Below are 17,526 nucleotides of genomic sequence, written 5' to 3'. Positions count from 1 at the left end.
TTGTATTTCATGTGGCTATAAATTACATCTCATGTAAATCAGATGTAGAAATCTCAGCTACCTATGCGTTAGTTCAGATTTATTCCATTGATATCTGTGCACTGCTTTTTTTTTAAGTTTATTTATTTATTTTGACACAGACAGAGACAGCATGAGCAGGGGAGGGGCAGAGAGAGAGAGGGCAGGAGAGAATTCCAAACAGACTCCACACTGCCAACACAGAGCCTGAGGTGGGGCTCAAACTCAGGAACCACGAGATCATGACCTGGGCCAAAACTTGGACTTGGGCCAAGACTTGGACACTTAAGGGACTGAGTCAGGCCGGATCCCCGGTGTGCTACTTTTCAGATGATGTCTGGGAAGCTGAAGGCTGGTTTTCTTTTCAATCTGGCTGTAGGAACAAGGGAAGGATGTTTAGCTCTGACCCTTCAGTTTCTTTCTTTCTTTCTTTTAACGTTTATTTTTGAGAGAGAGAGAGAGAGTGTGTGAGTGGGCAAGGGCTAGAGAGAGAAGGAAACACAGAATCCGAAGCAGGCCCTAGGCCTGTCAGCACAGAGCCCAATGCGGGGCTTGAACTCACCAACCATGAGATCATGACCTGAGGCGAAGTTGGACGCTTAACCAACTGAGCCACCCAGGTGCCCCCCATCCCCTTTTTTTTTAAGACCCTTCAGTTTATTTCTGATGGTCTGATTCTGAAGGACATGACAGAACATTTATTTTCACTTTTTGTCAGTTTATTTTATCTTCTTTAAATATCTTTTTTCTTTTTTTTTTAATTTTTTTTAACGTTTATTTATTTTTGAGACAGAGAGAGACAGAGCATGAGTGGGGGAGGGGCAGAGAGAGAGGGAGACACAGAATCGGAAGCAGGCTCCAGGCTCTGAGCCATCAGCCCAGAGCCCGACGCGGGGCTCGAACTCACGGACTCACGGACCGTGAGATCGTGACCTGAGCCGAAGTCGGGCGCTTAACCGACTGAGCCACCCAGGCGCCACTATCTTTTTCTTTTTTAACCAAGGCTTTCAAAGGGGCTTTCGTGTCTCTTCACAGCTGTACAACCAGTATAATTGCAGGGATATTGTGCATTTACTCATATTGTACTGTCCAACGGGACACCTGTTCATTCTGGCTCTTGATTCCACCTACGAAGAACTTTCTTAGCATCCAATATTCAATTCAAACGCTATCCCTCTGTAAAACATCTAACGTTCCTAGTCAGAAATAAGCTGTAAATGCTTGGTAACTTCACAAGGCCCCAATATTCTCATAAGTAAAAGAGGCTAATGTTGGTTCCTGACTAATAAGGTTATGATTGTATAACATACATATGATATATATACAGTATACAAAATAATGAAACAGGTCTTGATATTTGAGGAAGTTGTCATATTATACTTGCCTTTTGATGCTAAAGGAACTTGCTGGAATCTGTACCACTTATTTTTCCTTTAATATACACAGTGACAAACGTGAGATGTAACATAGCACATAAATCAATAGAAACGTGTGTGTTATTTATGCTTCAGGACATCTCAGGCATTTTTACCTGGGATTTGTAATTGGTATCTGATTCTGGATTGCAAAAACTTGATGATATGTTACCTCAGAAATGTTTCCAGGCCAGTGAGTCTGGCCTGGCTCACAGTGTTCCTTCTTTGCATGGCCATTTCCACGCATGTGCATGCAATTCAACCGCACGAATGCAGGTTAAAGCCCTGAAGAACTTCATGGAGTATTTTGTGTCTAGGATGAAATTTTGTCGGCAGAGAATGACTTTGCCATATAAAATGACAGATTTTGTTAAAGCTATAATACTCGCCTTTCTCTTTTTCAGTGAGATGGATCAAATCAGGAGCCTCCTTTTGTGCAGAAGAAAAGAAGAAAAAAAAAGAGAAATTTGTACTGTGATCTGTGGAATCGAGGTTTGATGGACAGGCAGAAGAGAGTTTAAAAACAAGAAGGAAAAATGGATGCATTGAGTATCTAGGGACAGTCAAAAAGACTGTGAAAAAGGCAAGATTTCTAGAACTGTGTGTGACTTTACCAAAAGTAAATGGGAAATGTGATAAAATTTAGAAATTGTTTTCTACTCATATCAATTGCCTCATATCTTTTTCTTATAGAAGTTTGTTTCTGCACACACTGAATTTCCCAAATTTAAATTATTTTATTCAATCAATGCATATTACAACACCTTTTGTAATTTATTCCTTCCGTATAGATTTGGTAAGTGACATACTGAAAGGCCAGCGTCAGGCTTTTTTCAATACACTGCTGCGAAAATACTCAGTTCATATATGACTTCAGAAGTGACATGACATTACCTGTCCACTCCTTTCCTTTTATTTAATTTCAACATTTGATTTGAAAATTCAAAGATGGTTGTATCTTACCAAGGTCCGTCAAACTTGGACAGGGCAACCATACTCTTAATGGTGATTTTGAAAAATTTATTTTGAAATTTGTGTTTTCATTTTTCTGCTATGTACTGCCTAACTCATTTTTTTTTCCTATGAGTCGGGTTACTTGGCAACAACATTTGTTTCTTCATAAACCTTAGCAAATGCTTTTAAAGATGATGTGGTTGTGAGAACTGTAATCTGGGAAATAAATGGACTGAGTTTTAATAGGTTGGCGTAGTTACAAAGAAGTACATGGTCTATTTTAGTTATGCACCATCACAGAATCAGAAGGTTAGAGCAGGGAGGTCTTAGAGATTTGGGGTCACGTCCCCATAGTGCACAGATGAGGAGAGACTCAATCGTGGTAGTTTTCATTTTCATTTCAGTTTTCCAGATCAGAATCAGAGCGCACAAAGCATAAGGAAGAATCCAGAGACAGCACAGGGGTTTGTTTCCAACACCACTGGTTTCGTACAAATTCCAGCACTGGGTAAAGAGTTTAGGTCATTTTTCTGAACTTTCCATGAAGGAAACTGACAGTGTCACTTTTTTATTTAGTTGTTTTTTGTTTGTTTGTTTGTTTGTTTGTTTGAGACTTAGCATGTTTGTCTACAACTTTACTCTAAACAAATAAAGACAGAACTCCTATTCACAGTCCTACCTGGACTGTGCATAATAGGAAAGAGTAATTTCTCAAAAGGAAATCACCATGCCAAATAGACTCCTATCACAAGACAGTTCTGTTTGAATGTCAAGTAGGAATCTCAAATTCAAAATGTCGAAAACAGGGGTGCCTGGGTGGTTCAGTCGGTTAAGCGCCCGACTTTGGCTTAGGTGGCGATCTCACAGGTCGTGACCTCAAGCCCCTAATTGGGCTCTGTGCTGACAGCTCAGAGCCTGGAGCCTGCTTCCAATTCTGTGTCTCCCTCTCTCTCTGCCTCTTTCCTAATCACGCTCCGTCTTTCTCTCTCTCAAAAATAAACAAACATAAAACAACAACGACGACGACGACAACAAAAACAACAACAAAACGTTGAAAACAGAACTCCTGGTCTCCTCTTCAAATAACCTGTTTGGGACAAAAATCGGGATGTCAGCTTTGAGTCGTCTCTTTCTCTCTTGCATCAAATCGAACTTATCAGCAATGGCTAGAAACCCTACCTTCGAGACATACCCCAGACGCTGCCGCTTCCCACTGCCTTCACCACCCTTGTGCTGGTTGATGCCACGATTATCTCCCATCTGAATTCCCACCACCGACCACCCTCCTCCCTCACATGCTTCCCCCGTGCTATTTTCTCCAGAGAAGCCAAAGCAATCTTTTTGAAAAATAACTCATTTTTTAGCATCCCCTTGTTCTAACAGGACAAATTCAGGCACAGTTAGATGTCACAATAGACACTGAAGGCAGAAGGGAGGAAGTAGGGGAGAAACAGCTCATGTCCACCACAGGGTGGGAGGAATAAAGCCAATGTCACTTACATGGTGGGTGTCCCCTTTATCCACAGTTTTGCTTTCCATGGTCAAGCCAGTCGGTAGCAGATGACCTCTTCTGACGAATCATCAGAAGGTCAATAGTAGACTAACTCTATGTACAATGCTTACATCATTCACCTCACTTCAGCCCATCACGTTGGTATTTTATCATCTCACACCATTACAAAAAAAAAAAAGGGTGAATACAGTCAAATGAGATATTTTGAGACAGAACACATTCACATAACTCTTATTATAGTATATAGTTACAATTGTTCTATTTTATTATCAGTTATTGTTAATTTCTTACTGTGCCTAATTTACACATTAAACTCTCATAGACATAAATATGTAGGAAAAAAAAATAGTGTATACAGAGTTCGGAATGATTTGCCCTTTCAGGCATCCTCTGAGGGTCTTGGAACATATCCCCAGCAGATAAGGAGAGACTACTTTAATTTTAGTAACATCTGCCTATGGAATTCAAAAACGCTGAGTTTATTGTGCGGGGAAATATTGAAAGCCTCAGAGTGTCTGATAAGCCAGTGGACTCGTGTAAAGAAGGCTAAATTTAAAGCAGCAAGAGGGAAATAAATACGTTGTTCCTTATTTTTTAAAACAGAGAACTGCTTTGGGTTCAAAATGAGATTATACGGTGTTTAGATTGTGCCGCGTGATAGAACAAGTTCTCATGTATTTTTTGCCCCGAGGAGTTTCACGTTATTTGTTAAAAACAGAACAAAACAAAACAAAAAAGAAGGAGTTGAAATGCGGATGAGACTCACCCTTGAAAAGCCAAAGGCTTTGAAAGCAAATATATGTTTGGTAAACGAGAAAGAGCAGACACTCCCGGAGAACAGAGCGAGCTTTGAGGAAGGGTGCTATTCTTCCCGGTGACAGTAGATGGGGCTAGTGCGCCAGAAGAGAGCCTGAGACGTTGTGCCCGCGAGCTGTGGGAGGTAGTTTAAGCAGGTGCTTGCTAAGAAAGACACTATTTTGTCTGAGCAACTGTAAATTGTATTCATGATTCACATATCATTATTAATTCATTTTGTATTCATTATCAGACGGCAGACTCATTTGGCATTTAGGCAGATGTCAGAGTGGAGACACTTCCAGGAGCTATCTGTGCAGGTTCAGACCAGGCCTTCTGTGTGCAGGGTTTCATGGATGCATAAGTGGAAAGACGAAATGTTAAAAACACACACACACACACACACACACACACACACACGCACACACATGACACAAGTTGGCTGGAGATTGTACCAGGGATTGCCCACCTAATGGCTTTCAGTGTCTAATTCTGTGACAACGGTGTGTGTCATTATTTCCCTGTGCATATTTTTGGCAGATTAAGTCTGGCAGATGAGACTCTTCCAGGTTGGAGAGCTCTGCATAAGATAAAAATTTAATAATCTTCTCTCTGACCCCGCCACTGAAGGTGGAACAGATAATCCTTTAATAATGCACTTCAGAAGCCCGGCTTGCCTAGCCAGAGACCGGAGGCAGTTGGGTAAAGGGGAAGGAGAGCCTACGAGACAGGGAAAAAGATGGGCTCTGGGGTTGGCTCCGCCACTAACTAGCTCTGGGACTTTGGGAAAATCAATTAACCTTCCCGGGTCTCAGGTTCTTAATCTATAAAATGAAGGGATTGCACGAGATCATCCCCAAAGTCCCCTCCAGTGCTAAATATAGCAAAATTTCCTGGTAGAGAAAAGACACATACCGGATAGAGTTTTGAAACGCTAACGCTTCTTTGTGACCTACTTCAAATCAGACGAGTTGCAACGCTGGCCATGAATTGTAAAACGTGTATCATCTGTGCATAAATGCACCTCAAGCTGTTGCGAGTGTGATGTATCGCCAGTGGTGGGTGCACTATCGCATGTAAGCGACAGTACTCGGTCTTGAAACCTTTCTTCAATCTCAGAAACGACAGAAGAGAAACTTTGGGAAGGAGGTCTGACTTCAGGACTGCTCTCTCACAAATGAACACAATCGGACAAATTGCGTGCCATGCCACGGCATACCCTTCGCAAATGTGCAAAGAGATGATCTACCTCGAATCGTTTCCGAAGTTGGAACCCGATTTTCCTCAGTGATAAGTCACTCTCGAAATAAAGCAAATGTGCAGAGAAGCTCATTAACTCTTTGAGGACAGCAGCCCCTTGTTTCCACTGCGATATGGAAATTGAGTTCCTTGAAATGGTTTATGTATCCTCACACGCTCCGTGATTAACACAGGACATGGTGGGTCCCGTTGGTGAATTCCCAAATAAAGGGCACCGACAGTTAAACAGATCTAGTAGATAAAGACAATGATGTTCTTTAGGAGAAAATCATGTTTGACTAATCATTTTTTTTAAAAAGACATGGACAATTGGGGTGCCTGAGTGGCTTAGTCAGTTAACAATCCAACTGTGGCTCAGGTCATGATGTCACAGTCCATGAGTTCAAGCCCCGCGTCGGGCTCTGTGCTGAAAGCTCAGAGCCTGAAGCCTGCTTCGGGTTCTGTGTCTCCGTCTCTCTCTGACACTCCCCCTCTTATGTGTGCACATGCATTCTCTCTCTCTCGCTCTCAAAAATAAACATTAAAAATAAAAAAAAAAAAAGAGGTGGCCAATAAAGGTGAGGATACATAGTTATAATTTCAATGTTCTAAACCTTGGACAGGGTTTCAAAGGAAATTTTTTTTTTTTTTTTTTTTTTTTTTTTTTTAATTAGGAGCAACTGTCAGAAAGGGAGAGATGTTTTGTCACAGATCTCACATTTCCCTCTCTTTGGTGATGAATGGATGAGTGAAGTATGGAAAGAACAGTCCCTCAGGCATCAAAGTTGAGACTGATTGGATAGTCTAATTATCCAAAATTAGGTAGAGGGGGTCTCAGTGCTCCCTCGTGTCTGCAGTCGATGCTGAACTCTTCAGTGCTATTAAACGCTGAATCAATTGGGATGAGTCGTGTGGGTATTTCCTTGGAGTACGAGGGCTGCAAGATGAGAAGAAATTTTGTTCTGTGAACTCCAAGCAGTTCCTATGTGCCCAGAACTCTGCTAGTGCAAGAAATACGTTCAGATGCAGGTAAGAGATGTTGGTATTAATGAGGGAGGAGGGCATCTGGAGGGATGCAGAGAACTTGCAGAATAAAACCAGACCAGAGTTGGTGAATAGCCGAAGTAGGAGTAATCTGTGTTTTTTTTTTTTTAATTTTTTTTCAACATTTATTTATTTTTGGGACAGAGAGAGACAGAGCGTGAACAGGGGAGGGGCAGAGAGAGAGGGAGACACAGAATCGGAAACAGGCTCCAGGCTCCGAGCCATCAGCCCAGAGCCTGACGCGGGGCTCGAACTCACGGACCGCGAGATCGTGACCTGGCTGAAGTCGGACGCTTAACCGACTGCTCCACCGAGGCGCCCCTAGGAGTAATCTGTGTTAAAGGGCAAGAGAGGCAGTGTGTGGAAAGGCATGGGGAAGTAAGAGAACATATAGTATTTTTTCAATGTTAATTAACATGGTATGACAGAGTGAAAAAAAAAAAAAAAAGATGCCTGAGGTTAAGTTGTGGGAGATGTGGTTAGGGAGAAAACAAAAGCTAGTTCTTGAAGGAATTGCAAATGTCGTCAAATGAAACAGATCCAGTTTTGAATTCTTTCTTATCATTTACTGCGCGTCTCTGGGAAAGTGCTTAATTCTGAGCAATGGTTGGCTCATTTTTAAAGTGAGGGTAGTCATGCCATCCTCGGAGGCTATGAAGTGTTGAAGTTTGAAATGGGTCTCGACCAGTTGTCAAATGGAGATGAACATCTCAGCCTTCAGCTAAGAGCTTAGGTTGGAGGAGTACCAGATCTCTGTTAGCAATCTTCAGCTTCCTGCCCATAGACTCTGATGAGAAGAAATTTCGTCCAGGCGTGGCTTTGGACTCTCAGTGTCCGTCTCTCTTTCTCACCATCTTTTGAATGGCAGAATATGGTTGATAGCATGCGTGACATTAAAAGAAGCGTGCCTACCAGGATAACAGAGAAAATTCCTCCTAACTTTCCTAGATCATGTCCCCTTAGCTCTTTTTGCTTCAGAATAAAGGTTCTGGTCAACCAAAGCTGTGGTGGCCCTCTAGAGAGACCAACAGTATGAAAACAACTCTGCGTCCATCTCATGAGAACATTGCATAGCAGCAACTTTATTTGTTTTCTTGGGCCTCTGTCACACGGTGAATTTGGATCCCAGAAAGCTAAAAAAAAATGAAGACTGCGAATTAAAATAGCTCCTAATCCAAACTGCAATCTTCTAAGAAATTTACTTCCTGTTCCACATTTTATCTAAAATATGACCAGTGCAAGAAAGCATAATGATGTGTGTAAATGACAGCACACAATTATTCCAAGTAATAGAATTTTTTGTGTGTTCTCATTTAAAAACTTGAATACTACCTGCATTATTAAATTCATGAGAAGAAATCAAAGCCCCCCAAAGCCCCCCCCCCATTTTAAAGTTAAAATTGAATGAAACATGTTAAGTTAAAGCTGAAAGAAATTAAAGTCTAAAAGATTTTGTTCATTTGTTTTTGTTCATTTGTTTTTGGTTTTGGTTTTGGTTTTGTTTGTTTTTCCTCTTCAATTCCTTTCTCTATTCAGTCATAGTCATATAGGTCTTAGTCTAATGCCTCGGGGAGTAGAGGCTCCCTTAGCAGCTATAGCTTGGACCCGTTTATAAGAAGGACTAAGATACATTCAAGACCTCTAAATTTCAACTACATTTCCTTAAAGTCTCCCACGTGTCCTAGTTTTTAAAAGCTTGAAAAAATAAGAGGCCACCCCAGATTTCACCTCACTAGCTCCAAAGCCTCAACCTTTAGAGAAGGTGTTCCTCAACTGGTTCCTTTCTCCCCATTCTCCATAATTTGAAGCCCATTAAACCCCTCCTCGGTCCCAAGCAATGCTCTCTCTACCCACATTTGTTTCATTTGGCAGAATCAGCAACAGAAGGTCTCTGCCCTCAGCTACTGCTGAGACTGAAGAAGGTGTTGCCCCAGGAGGCTCAGTGGTTGCTAAGACCTCGCCACATGCGTTCACCCCAAAAGTCGTCAGTTCTCTGCTTTGCTTTGGATTTTTTTTTTCAGAATTGGATTTTTATGTTTCTGATGGCAAAATTCATCCTTTCTACTGCTTTATCTTTTTCCGCTATGGGAGGTTGCTCCTCAAATATTTTGATTCCTTCCTGTTTCTTTTTTTAAGAAGTCCCTCCTGAGTATTTTTTTAAATATTGATTCTTTGTCTTTAATGTTAAATGCACCCATGATTACTGGAAAAAAAATCGAGTTTTTTATTATTATCAAGACTTTATTGGGGTTTCTGGGTGGCTCAGTTGGTTAGATGTCTGACTCTGGGTTTCGGCTCAGGTCATGATCTCATGGTTCATGAGTTCTAGCCCTGCATCAGGCTCTGTGCTGATGGTACAGAGCCTGCTTGGATTTTCTCTCCCCCCCCCCAACTCTGCTCCTCCCCCCCCTTTCTCTCTCCCCCTCAAAATAAATAAACTTAAAAAAATTAATAAATAAAAGACTTTATTTTTTTAGAGCAGTGACAGGTTCATAGCAAAATTGGGGACAATGTACAAAGATTTCACATATATACGCTGACCCCAACACATGCATGACCTCCTTCATTATGAACATGCCCCACCAAAATGGTACATTTGTTAACAACTGACAAACCTAAATTTGACACATGATAGTCACCTACAGTCCATATTTATATTAGACCTCACTCTTAGTGTTGTAGTTCTATAGATTTGGACAAACCTATTATGACACGTACCCATCATTATAGTGTCATATAAAATAGTTTCATTGTCCTAAAATCCTTTGTGCCCTACCTATTCATCCTTCACCCCAATCCCTGATAGCCATGATCTTTTTATTGTCTCCATGGTTTTGCCTTTTCTAGAATGTCGTGTAGTTGGAATCATACACTAGGTGACATTTTCAGATTGGCTTCTTTCACTTACTAATATGCATTTAAGTCCCCACTATGCCTTTCATGGCTTGATAGCTCCTTATTTTTTGCACTAACATTTTATTGTCTGGATGTACCACACTTTATTTATCCATTCACCTGCTAAAGATATTTTGGTTACTTCGAAGGTTTTGACAATTATGAATAAAACTGCTATAAACATATGTGTGTAGGTTTTTGTGTGGAAATGTTTTCAACTCCTTTGGATAAATACCAGGGATCATGATTGCTGGATTATATGATGAGATAATGTTTATTTTTGTAAGAAATCACCAAACTGCCTTGTAAAGGGTCTGTTCCATTTTGTATTCCGCCCCCCCCCCCCCCCATGAATGAGAGTTTCCATTGTTCCACGTTCTTGCCAGCATCCTTTGGTGTTATTGGTGTTCTGGATTTTGGCCATTCTCATAGGTCTGTAGTGATACCTCATTGCTGTCTTTTGTTTGTTTTGTTTTGTTTTGAAGTTTATTTATTTATTGAGAGAGAGAGAGAGAGGTGGGGAGGGGCAGAGAGAAAGGGAGAAAGAATCCCAAGCAGGCTCCACACTGTCAGCACAGCCCAATATGGGGTCCAAACTCAAGAAAGGCGAAATTATGACCTGAGCCAAAACCAAGAGTTGGATTCTTTTTTTTTTAATGTTTATTTATTTTTGAGACAGAGAGAGACAGAGCATGAACAGGGGAGGGTCAGAGAAAGAGGGAGACACAGAATCTGAAACAGGCTCCAGGCTCAAATCTGTCAGCACAGAACCCGATGCAGGGCTCGAACTCACAGACCATGAGATCATAACCTGAGCCGAAGTTGGACGCTTAACCGACTGAGCCACCCAGGCGCCCCAAGAGTTGGATTATTAATTGACTAAGGCACCCATGCAGCCCCTTCATAGTTGTTTTAATTAGCATTTCCTTAATGACATATGATCTGGAGCATCTTTTCATTTGCATATTTGCCATCTGTATGCCTTCCCTGACGAGGTATCTGTTAAGGTCTTCAACCCATGTTTTAATTGGGTTATTTGTGTTTTTTTATTGTTGATTTTAAAGAGCTCTTTGTATATTTTGGATAACAGTCTTTTGTCAGATGCAAATGTTTGCTCCTGGTCTGTGGCTCATCTTATCATTTTGTTGACTTTGCCTTTCACAGAGCAGACATTCTTAATTTTAATGAAGTCCTGTTTGTCAACTATTTCATCCACAGATTGTGCCTTTAGTGTTTTGTCCTGCTGAATTTTGAACATCCTAAACTGATATCTGTCCTTTTCTGTAACATGTAGGGTGAACACAGCTTGTTGTGTTTTATTCACTTTCTTTTTAACTTTCCTTCTTCTCTGAGGTCCTAACTTTTCCTTCCCTTACCTACTTGTTGAGATTTTATATTGTCAGGCTCCCTAGTAAGAGAGATAATGCCTGACCTAGGTGCTAATCTGTTATTGCTCTATCTGGTTCCTTTCCACCTTTGTTTGTTTGCTTGTTTGTTTATTTTCGCATAATTTTTGCTTCCCTTTGAGTCTCATTTCCATTAATAAGGGCTTCCTTGGTCACTAATTTTTTTCCTCAGGGGACACACTCTTCTCTGTTCCCTCATTTTCTTTATCACTTGTCACTCTTATGCTCTGCACTCATCTATTTATTTTATTTTTCTATCTCTCTCTCTAAGATGTATGCTGCATGGGTATAAGGTTTTATGGTTTCTGTTCCTTTCACATCCCCGAAGGCAAGAGAAGTACCTTCCAAAGAGTAAATGCCCCCAAATTTTATTGAATCAACTTTTGGAGGGTGGGGGAAATATCTATATTTTCAGCTACCACAATGATCTTAAAACACATCTGAAAAGGCTTAAAGTATTTTGTGATCTCTCTAGTTTTTCCCTCTTAAATGTTCAAATAATCTGTAACTGCTTTGTATGGCTGTCCCAGTCTTCATTAAATGGTTTCCTAACTACTGTTGCTACAGGCTTCCCATCTGCTGTTATGAGATGATGTTTTTCAAAGCTTTCTTGGATATGAACTTCTTCCAGGAAAATCACTCAGGTTCACCGCTGAGAAATTTTGCCATTACCAGAGAAAAGCCACTTGGTATAAATGTAGCTCATTTCCCTTTCTTTTAGTTCTGACTTGGTAGTAAAGATCTCAAGGTATCTGTTAGGTAGCTCCCTTTCCTCATCCCTTGAAAATTGTGCTGCTCTTTCCAAAGGTAAAACCATTTTCTGAGCCATAACCACTTAAAACATTTAAGTTACTCTACATTTTTCTCCTTTTGTTTTGCAAGTTGTCTGTAAGTCTTATTTTTAAGATGAATGCGGCTGTAACATTTCTTTGCTGAATTTTGAGTTCTGACTTTCTGATAACCTCATACAATATTCTTTAATATGTTTTTTTAATTTTTTAATGTTTATTTTTGAGACAGATAGAGAGAGAGTGTGTATGTGAGTAGAGGAGGGGCAGAAAGAAAGGGAGACACAGAATCTGAAGCAGGCTCCAGGCTCTGAGCCCAACACGGGACTCGAACCCAAGAATTGTGAGATCATGACCTGAGCCCAAGTTGGACACTCAACCAACTGAGCCACCAGGTGCCCCTCTTACAATATTATTTAAATATAGGTTCAAGGAAAAGCCATTTCCAACACAATATGCCTCTTTCCCTTATTATCCCTTATTTGTTGATTAATAAAATCTGCCATCACCTTGAAGATCAACCAGGTCTGGACCTTGGAGATCTCATGCCATGGTCACAGCCCATTCAATGACCAAATCAGAGTCATTTTGAAACTATGTGGTAGGAGATGGCTCTCAGAGATTGTGAATATGCCATATGAATCCAAAAGATTAGCCACTTGGCATGTCTCATGTTTATTTTTTGGGAATCGAATGCCCTTTCAAGTGTGGCAAGAGGAAGGAATTTGAAGTCGCTAAACTAATAGCCTCTATTAATGTCAAGCACTGACAATACAAAAGCTGAAACCTCCACCCAGAGGTAGGATAGCCCACATGGATATTAACTGCCTTTTGTAGATTACTGCCTTTTGTAGACCGCAGCCTCAGCGAGCTGACGGTGAGAAACTCTACAAGGAACAAAAATCATTTCACCCCTCAATGCCTGAGAAGCCTGTGTCAAGCAAGACTTAACTGGAACTAAATGATTCCCTTTTCCCTGATAATCTAATCCCTATCTCATTCATGCCTGCTTAGGTCAATACTATACCTGTATCAGTCAAGGTCAGCTACAAAGGTCAGTGTGAGTGTGTTCATAAGCCCTATGCTACTTATTAGACACATAGACACGTGCTGTAATAAGCCACTGTAACCCTAAAAGGTCAAGCCACACTTGAAGAATCAATTTATCCACATACGACTTTGTTTCATATAATACTAACTCATTGCTGGTTCTTTCAAGGTTCCGGGCCAATGTACCAGTATATTGAAGTTTTAGGGTCCCAATAAATAACAGTTAAGGTCTTTCCTTTCTCCTGTGCTTTGAACAAATTTGAGAAGGTAGACACACAAATTGCCAGGTGAATATTGAAATGGCAGTTACGTTATTCAAAGAGCTGGATTGGAGGAGAGAGTTACATTGCGTGCTCATTACAGCACTTTAAAATTCTACCCTTTGCTGGTTGAATTTGCCTACACAAAATGATAAGCCACCTTGTTAAGAACAGAGATTACCTAAATGCACTATAGGAAGGGACAGAGAAAATAAAAAGGAGAGAAATAGCCTGTACCCTAAAAGAATGTGGAAAACTTACACGCGCGCACACACACACACACACACACGCACTCTAATCCTAACCAACAATCAAGCAAGAGGTGTGTAAAGCAGGGTCAGTCTGTCTTCATAGTCTCCTCTTTCAAAGCTTGGCAGCCGGGTTATGTTGGTGAACAAAACTAAGACAATATGTATCAAAACAGAATTGAAAGTCTAGTGAGGGAAATAGATAACAAAAAATTAAACAACAAGGAAATCCAGATAATAATATATAAGGAGTAAGGAAAGTTGTTTTTAATGATATTTAAGATGTATTTTAAAAATGGGTAAGAAGAGATGTTCTTTTTAACATAAAGATTAGAGTAGAGGAAATATTATTGCCAGATTATAGATGAAATCACCACAGCAATACAATAGACAGCGAACTGCATTAAAATTTTAAAAAACAGACTTAAAAATACTGCATAAAAATTGAATTTACAAAGTTAATTTGATGATATTATACAACCTTCTTAAGATTGGTTTAAGAAGGACATCATCACTTAAGAATTGGTGAATCCATTGGCTTTGCACAGATATCCCATTTATGCCTGGGATCAGTGAATAAGTTTATATAAATGATATGTATTTCATGTCCAGAAAGAATAGATTATCTCTTTTTATGTCTATGGATTTGTTGTTTGTTATTTTCTTTTTCTTTTTCCCTTTCTCTCTTTCTTTCTTTCTTTCTTTCTTTCTTTCTTTCTTTCTTTCTTTCTTCTTGTTTTGACAGAGAGAGGGTGCAACTGAGTGAGGGGCAGAGAGAGAGGGAGAGGGAGAGGGAGAGGGAGAGGGAGAGGGAGAGGAAGAAGGAGAAGGAGAAGGAGAAGGAGAAGGAGAAAGAAGGAGAGAGAGAGAGAGAAAGAGAAGTGGAACTCACCTGAAGCAGAGCTCACGTTTGTTTGTTTTTTATATTATTGTCAGGTTAGCTAACATACAGTCTATACAGTGTGCTCTTGGCTTTGGGAATAGATTCCCGTGATTCATCATCTACATACAACATCCAGTACTCATTCCAACAAGTGTCCTCCTCAATGTCCATCACTCATTTTCCCTGCCCCCCTGCCCTTCTATCCCCATTGACCACCAGTTTGTTCTCTGTACTCCAGAGTCTCATGATTTGGCTCTCTCTGTGTAACTATTTTCTTTTTCTTTCCTTTCCCCTATGGTCTTCTGTTAAGTTTCTCAACTTTCACCTATGAGTGAAAACATATGATTATCTTTCTCTGACTGACTTATTTCACTTAGCATAACACCCTGCAGTTCCATCCATGTTGTTGCCATTTGTTTTACCCAAAATGGGGCTCGAGCTCACCCAATGCGGGACTTGAACTCACAAACCGTGAGATCAGGGCCTGAGCCGAAGTCCGATGCTCAACCAACTACGCCACCCAGGCAGCCTGTTATTGGTTCTTTATTGAGTGATGGGTGCAAAGTTCCTCCAAGTTTGTTGGCTGGTCAGATGTGGTATTGTGGAGGTAACACTATTCCGAGACATAATTGCCCTAGATTTAGATTCTGGCTTACCACGTACTACATCGGATACAACGATAGGGTATTCAAACATTCTGAGCTGTTTGCTCTCTTATTTTAATGAGGATATTATTGCCTGTTTTAATTCCATGTATTCATTCCATACTCAGAAGTTATCTCTAATCTCAAGAAGATTTTAGTCTAAGGAATAAGATCGCCCATGCACAACATAGACACAGTGTCTACTCAATTCAGGTTCAACGGGCTTCTCTTGACTTATTATTTAGCATCTGTGCCATATTTCATGCTATTAAGGTGACTTTTCAATCATGTTCCCATGAAGGAAACTGAAACTTAAATAATGACTTTGTTGATAAATTAACAGGCAACAGAACAGGGAAGGAAGCCATTTATAAGGACAGGAATAAAATCCACCAAATTAAACTAAAGACATAAGAGTATGCAGGGCTATATATAGGAATAAAGATAAGACTATATTAGTGCTACACTGACTCAAGTTTTGTGATTCTATATGATCATTACTTATCATTTCTTGTACAGAGAAGTTTGAAAAATACTACAATGTGGCAGAATAAAAGAGGTAAGAACTTTGGAGCCAGACTTGCAAGGCTCAAATACAAGCTCTGTGACCTTGGGTGAGATACAGATCTCTGCGCACCAGTCTCCTCATCCATAAAATAAGGGTAATAGCAATACCTATGTCACAGGGTTTTGTGAGATTTTTAAACAGTTAACATTATGAAACATTTCAAATGTTATTTAACATATTATAAACACCATGCATTTACTTAATTGATGCTGTGTTGTGGTGTTTGGACTTATGTTTAAAATCAGGCTATAATCATGAATCACAAATCATGTCACAAGTATAAATGACCTTAGAACCTCAGAAATGTTCCACGCTTGACATCTGCAGATAATGAAACACTGAGAGGGTGAGTATGTTTATCCAGGAGCTAAGAGCTTATGGATGGTCAGACTGAATTGGAACAGGGGTCTTCTCATTCTCAGACCATTCTTTTTCCACTTTACTTGTTCTCTTCATTTTGTGACCACCAGACTCTTCTCCTTGTCAGGGTGGGGAATGTATCACTTGAACAGTGCACAAAGGGACAAAAATGAGACTAGAATGACCTAGAATGTTTTACATCTTAAGAGCACACTGGCCCCTTTCTTTAGAGTGACGTTAACATAAATGCGCTCAAAGAAATGAACGTTCTCATCTGTACTGACTCACTAGGCAGAATTGAGTTTGTCTGCCAGTTGAAGCAGAGATAGGAGAAGAATGGGCCAGTCGAGATGACACAGAAAATTAACCATCACAGGTGCGGAGGGGAGAAAAAGAATTTTCAAATGTGCCAAATTCAGTTACTTAAGGTAAACAAACAAAGCAAATAAACAACACTAAACACAAACATGGGCAAATATTCTTCCCATGGGTTACAGATCTCCTTCAAACAAAACCCATGGGTTTTGTTTCCTCATCTCATACTCAAATTAGTCTCCTTAATATTTTATTTGTGGCAATTTTTGCAATTTAAGAAAGAAATATTTCCTTTGTCAAGTCTATTAAAATTTTATTTAGCTTCCTAACATAAAATGTGGTTAGATATTTTAAATTCTTAAGCTACTAAAACATTAATATTTATTGAATAAAAGTCGAATAAATTCAAAATAATTCATGGAGCATTTTTAAAATGCAAAGTCCTAAGACCCCCTCCGCCCCATCACAGATATACCACACCAAAATCCCCACGTTTCCTAAGACTCGACCAAATTCAGTTAAATAAATAAACAAACCAATAAAATCCACTCCGAAACAAGGATTTTCTAGTTAGGCGATTGCAAACAGAACAGCTACTGTAGTGAACTCACAGATTTGGGAATATCTGAAAGTCTATGAATGTAAGGTATTTGATATGTTGGTATAAATGGTGGGCTGGGTTGGCGGGGGAAGAATTTCCTCCGTCCTTCAAGGTCCTTCTAACAGGACTAAGAATCAAGTTGGCATGAGAAGATTGACAGGAGAAAATCAAGCTTAATAGTGTACATACATGGAAATTCCAGAGACAGTGAGGCAATACGAAGCATATACAAGCTAAGGAGAGGGTAGGAGTCTGAGGATACAAAGGAGAGGAAGAACATTAGCAGGAAGGTAAAAGGAGATGTGTGTGTGTGGGGGGGTGGTGGGGGGGGGGAAGTATTATGTAGATAAGTGTTTCCAGTGAATAGGAATCTTTGTTTATAGCTTTCTTCCTGGTCCAGGCAAGCATCTGAGGGGGCGGTAAAGAGCTTTTTCTAAATCTGCTGGGTTTTGATTGCTTTTTAATCCAAAATAATGTTCGTGCCAAAGCGGTCCTTTCGGGGGCTGCCTGCCCTTGGCCCTGACAGTTGA

Source organism: Felis catus, chromosome B1 (assembly GCF_018350175.1).
Source record: "Felis catus isolate Fca126 chromosome B1, F.catus_Fca126_mat1.0, whole genome shotgun sequence".
NCBI lineage: Eukaryota > Metazoa > Chordata > Mammalia > Carnivora > Felidae > Felis > Felis catus.
The sequence above is the reverse complement of the archived record's forward strand: the minus strand, read 5'-3'. Positions refer to the sequence as shown.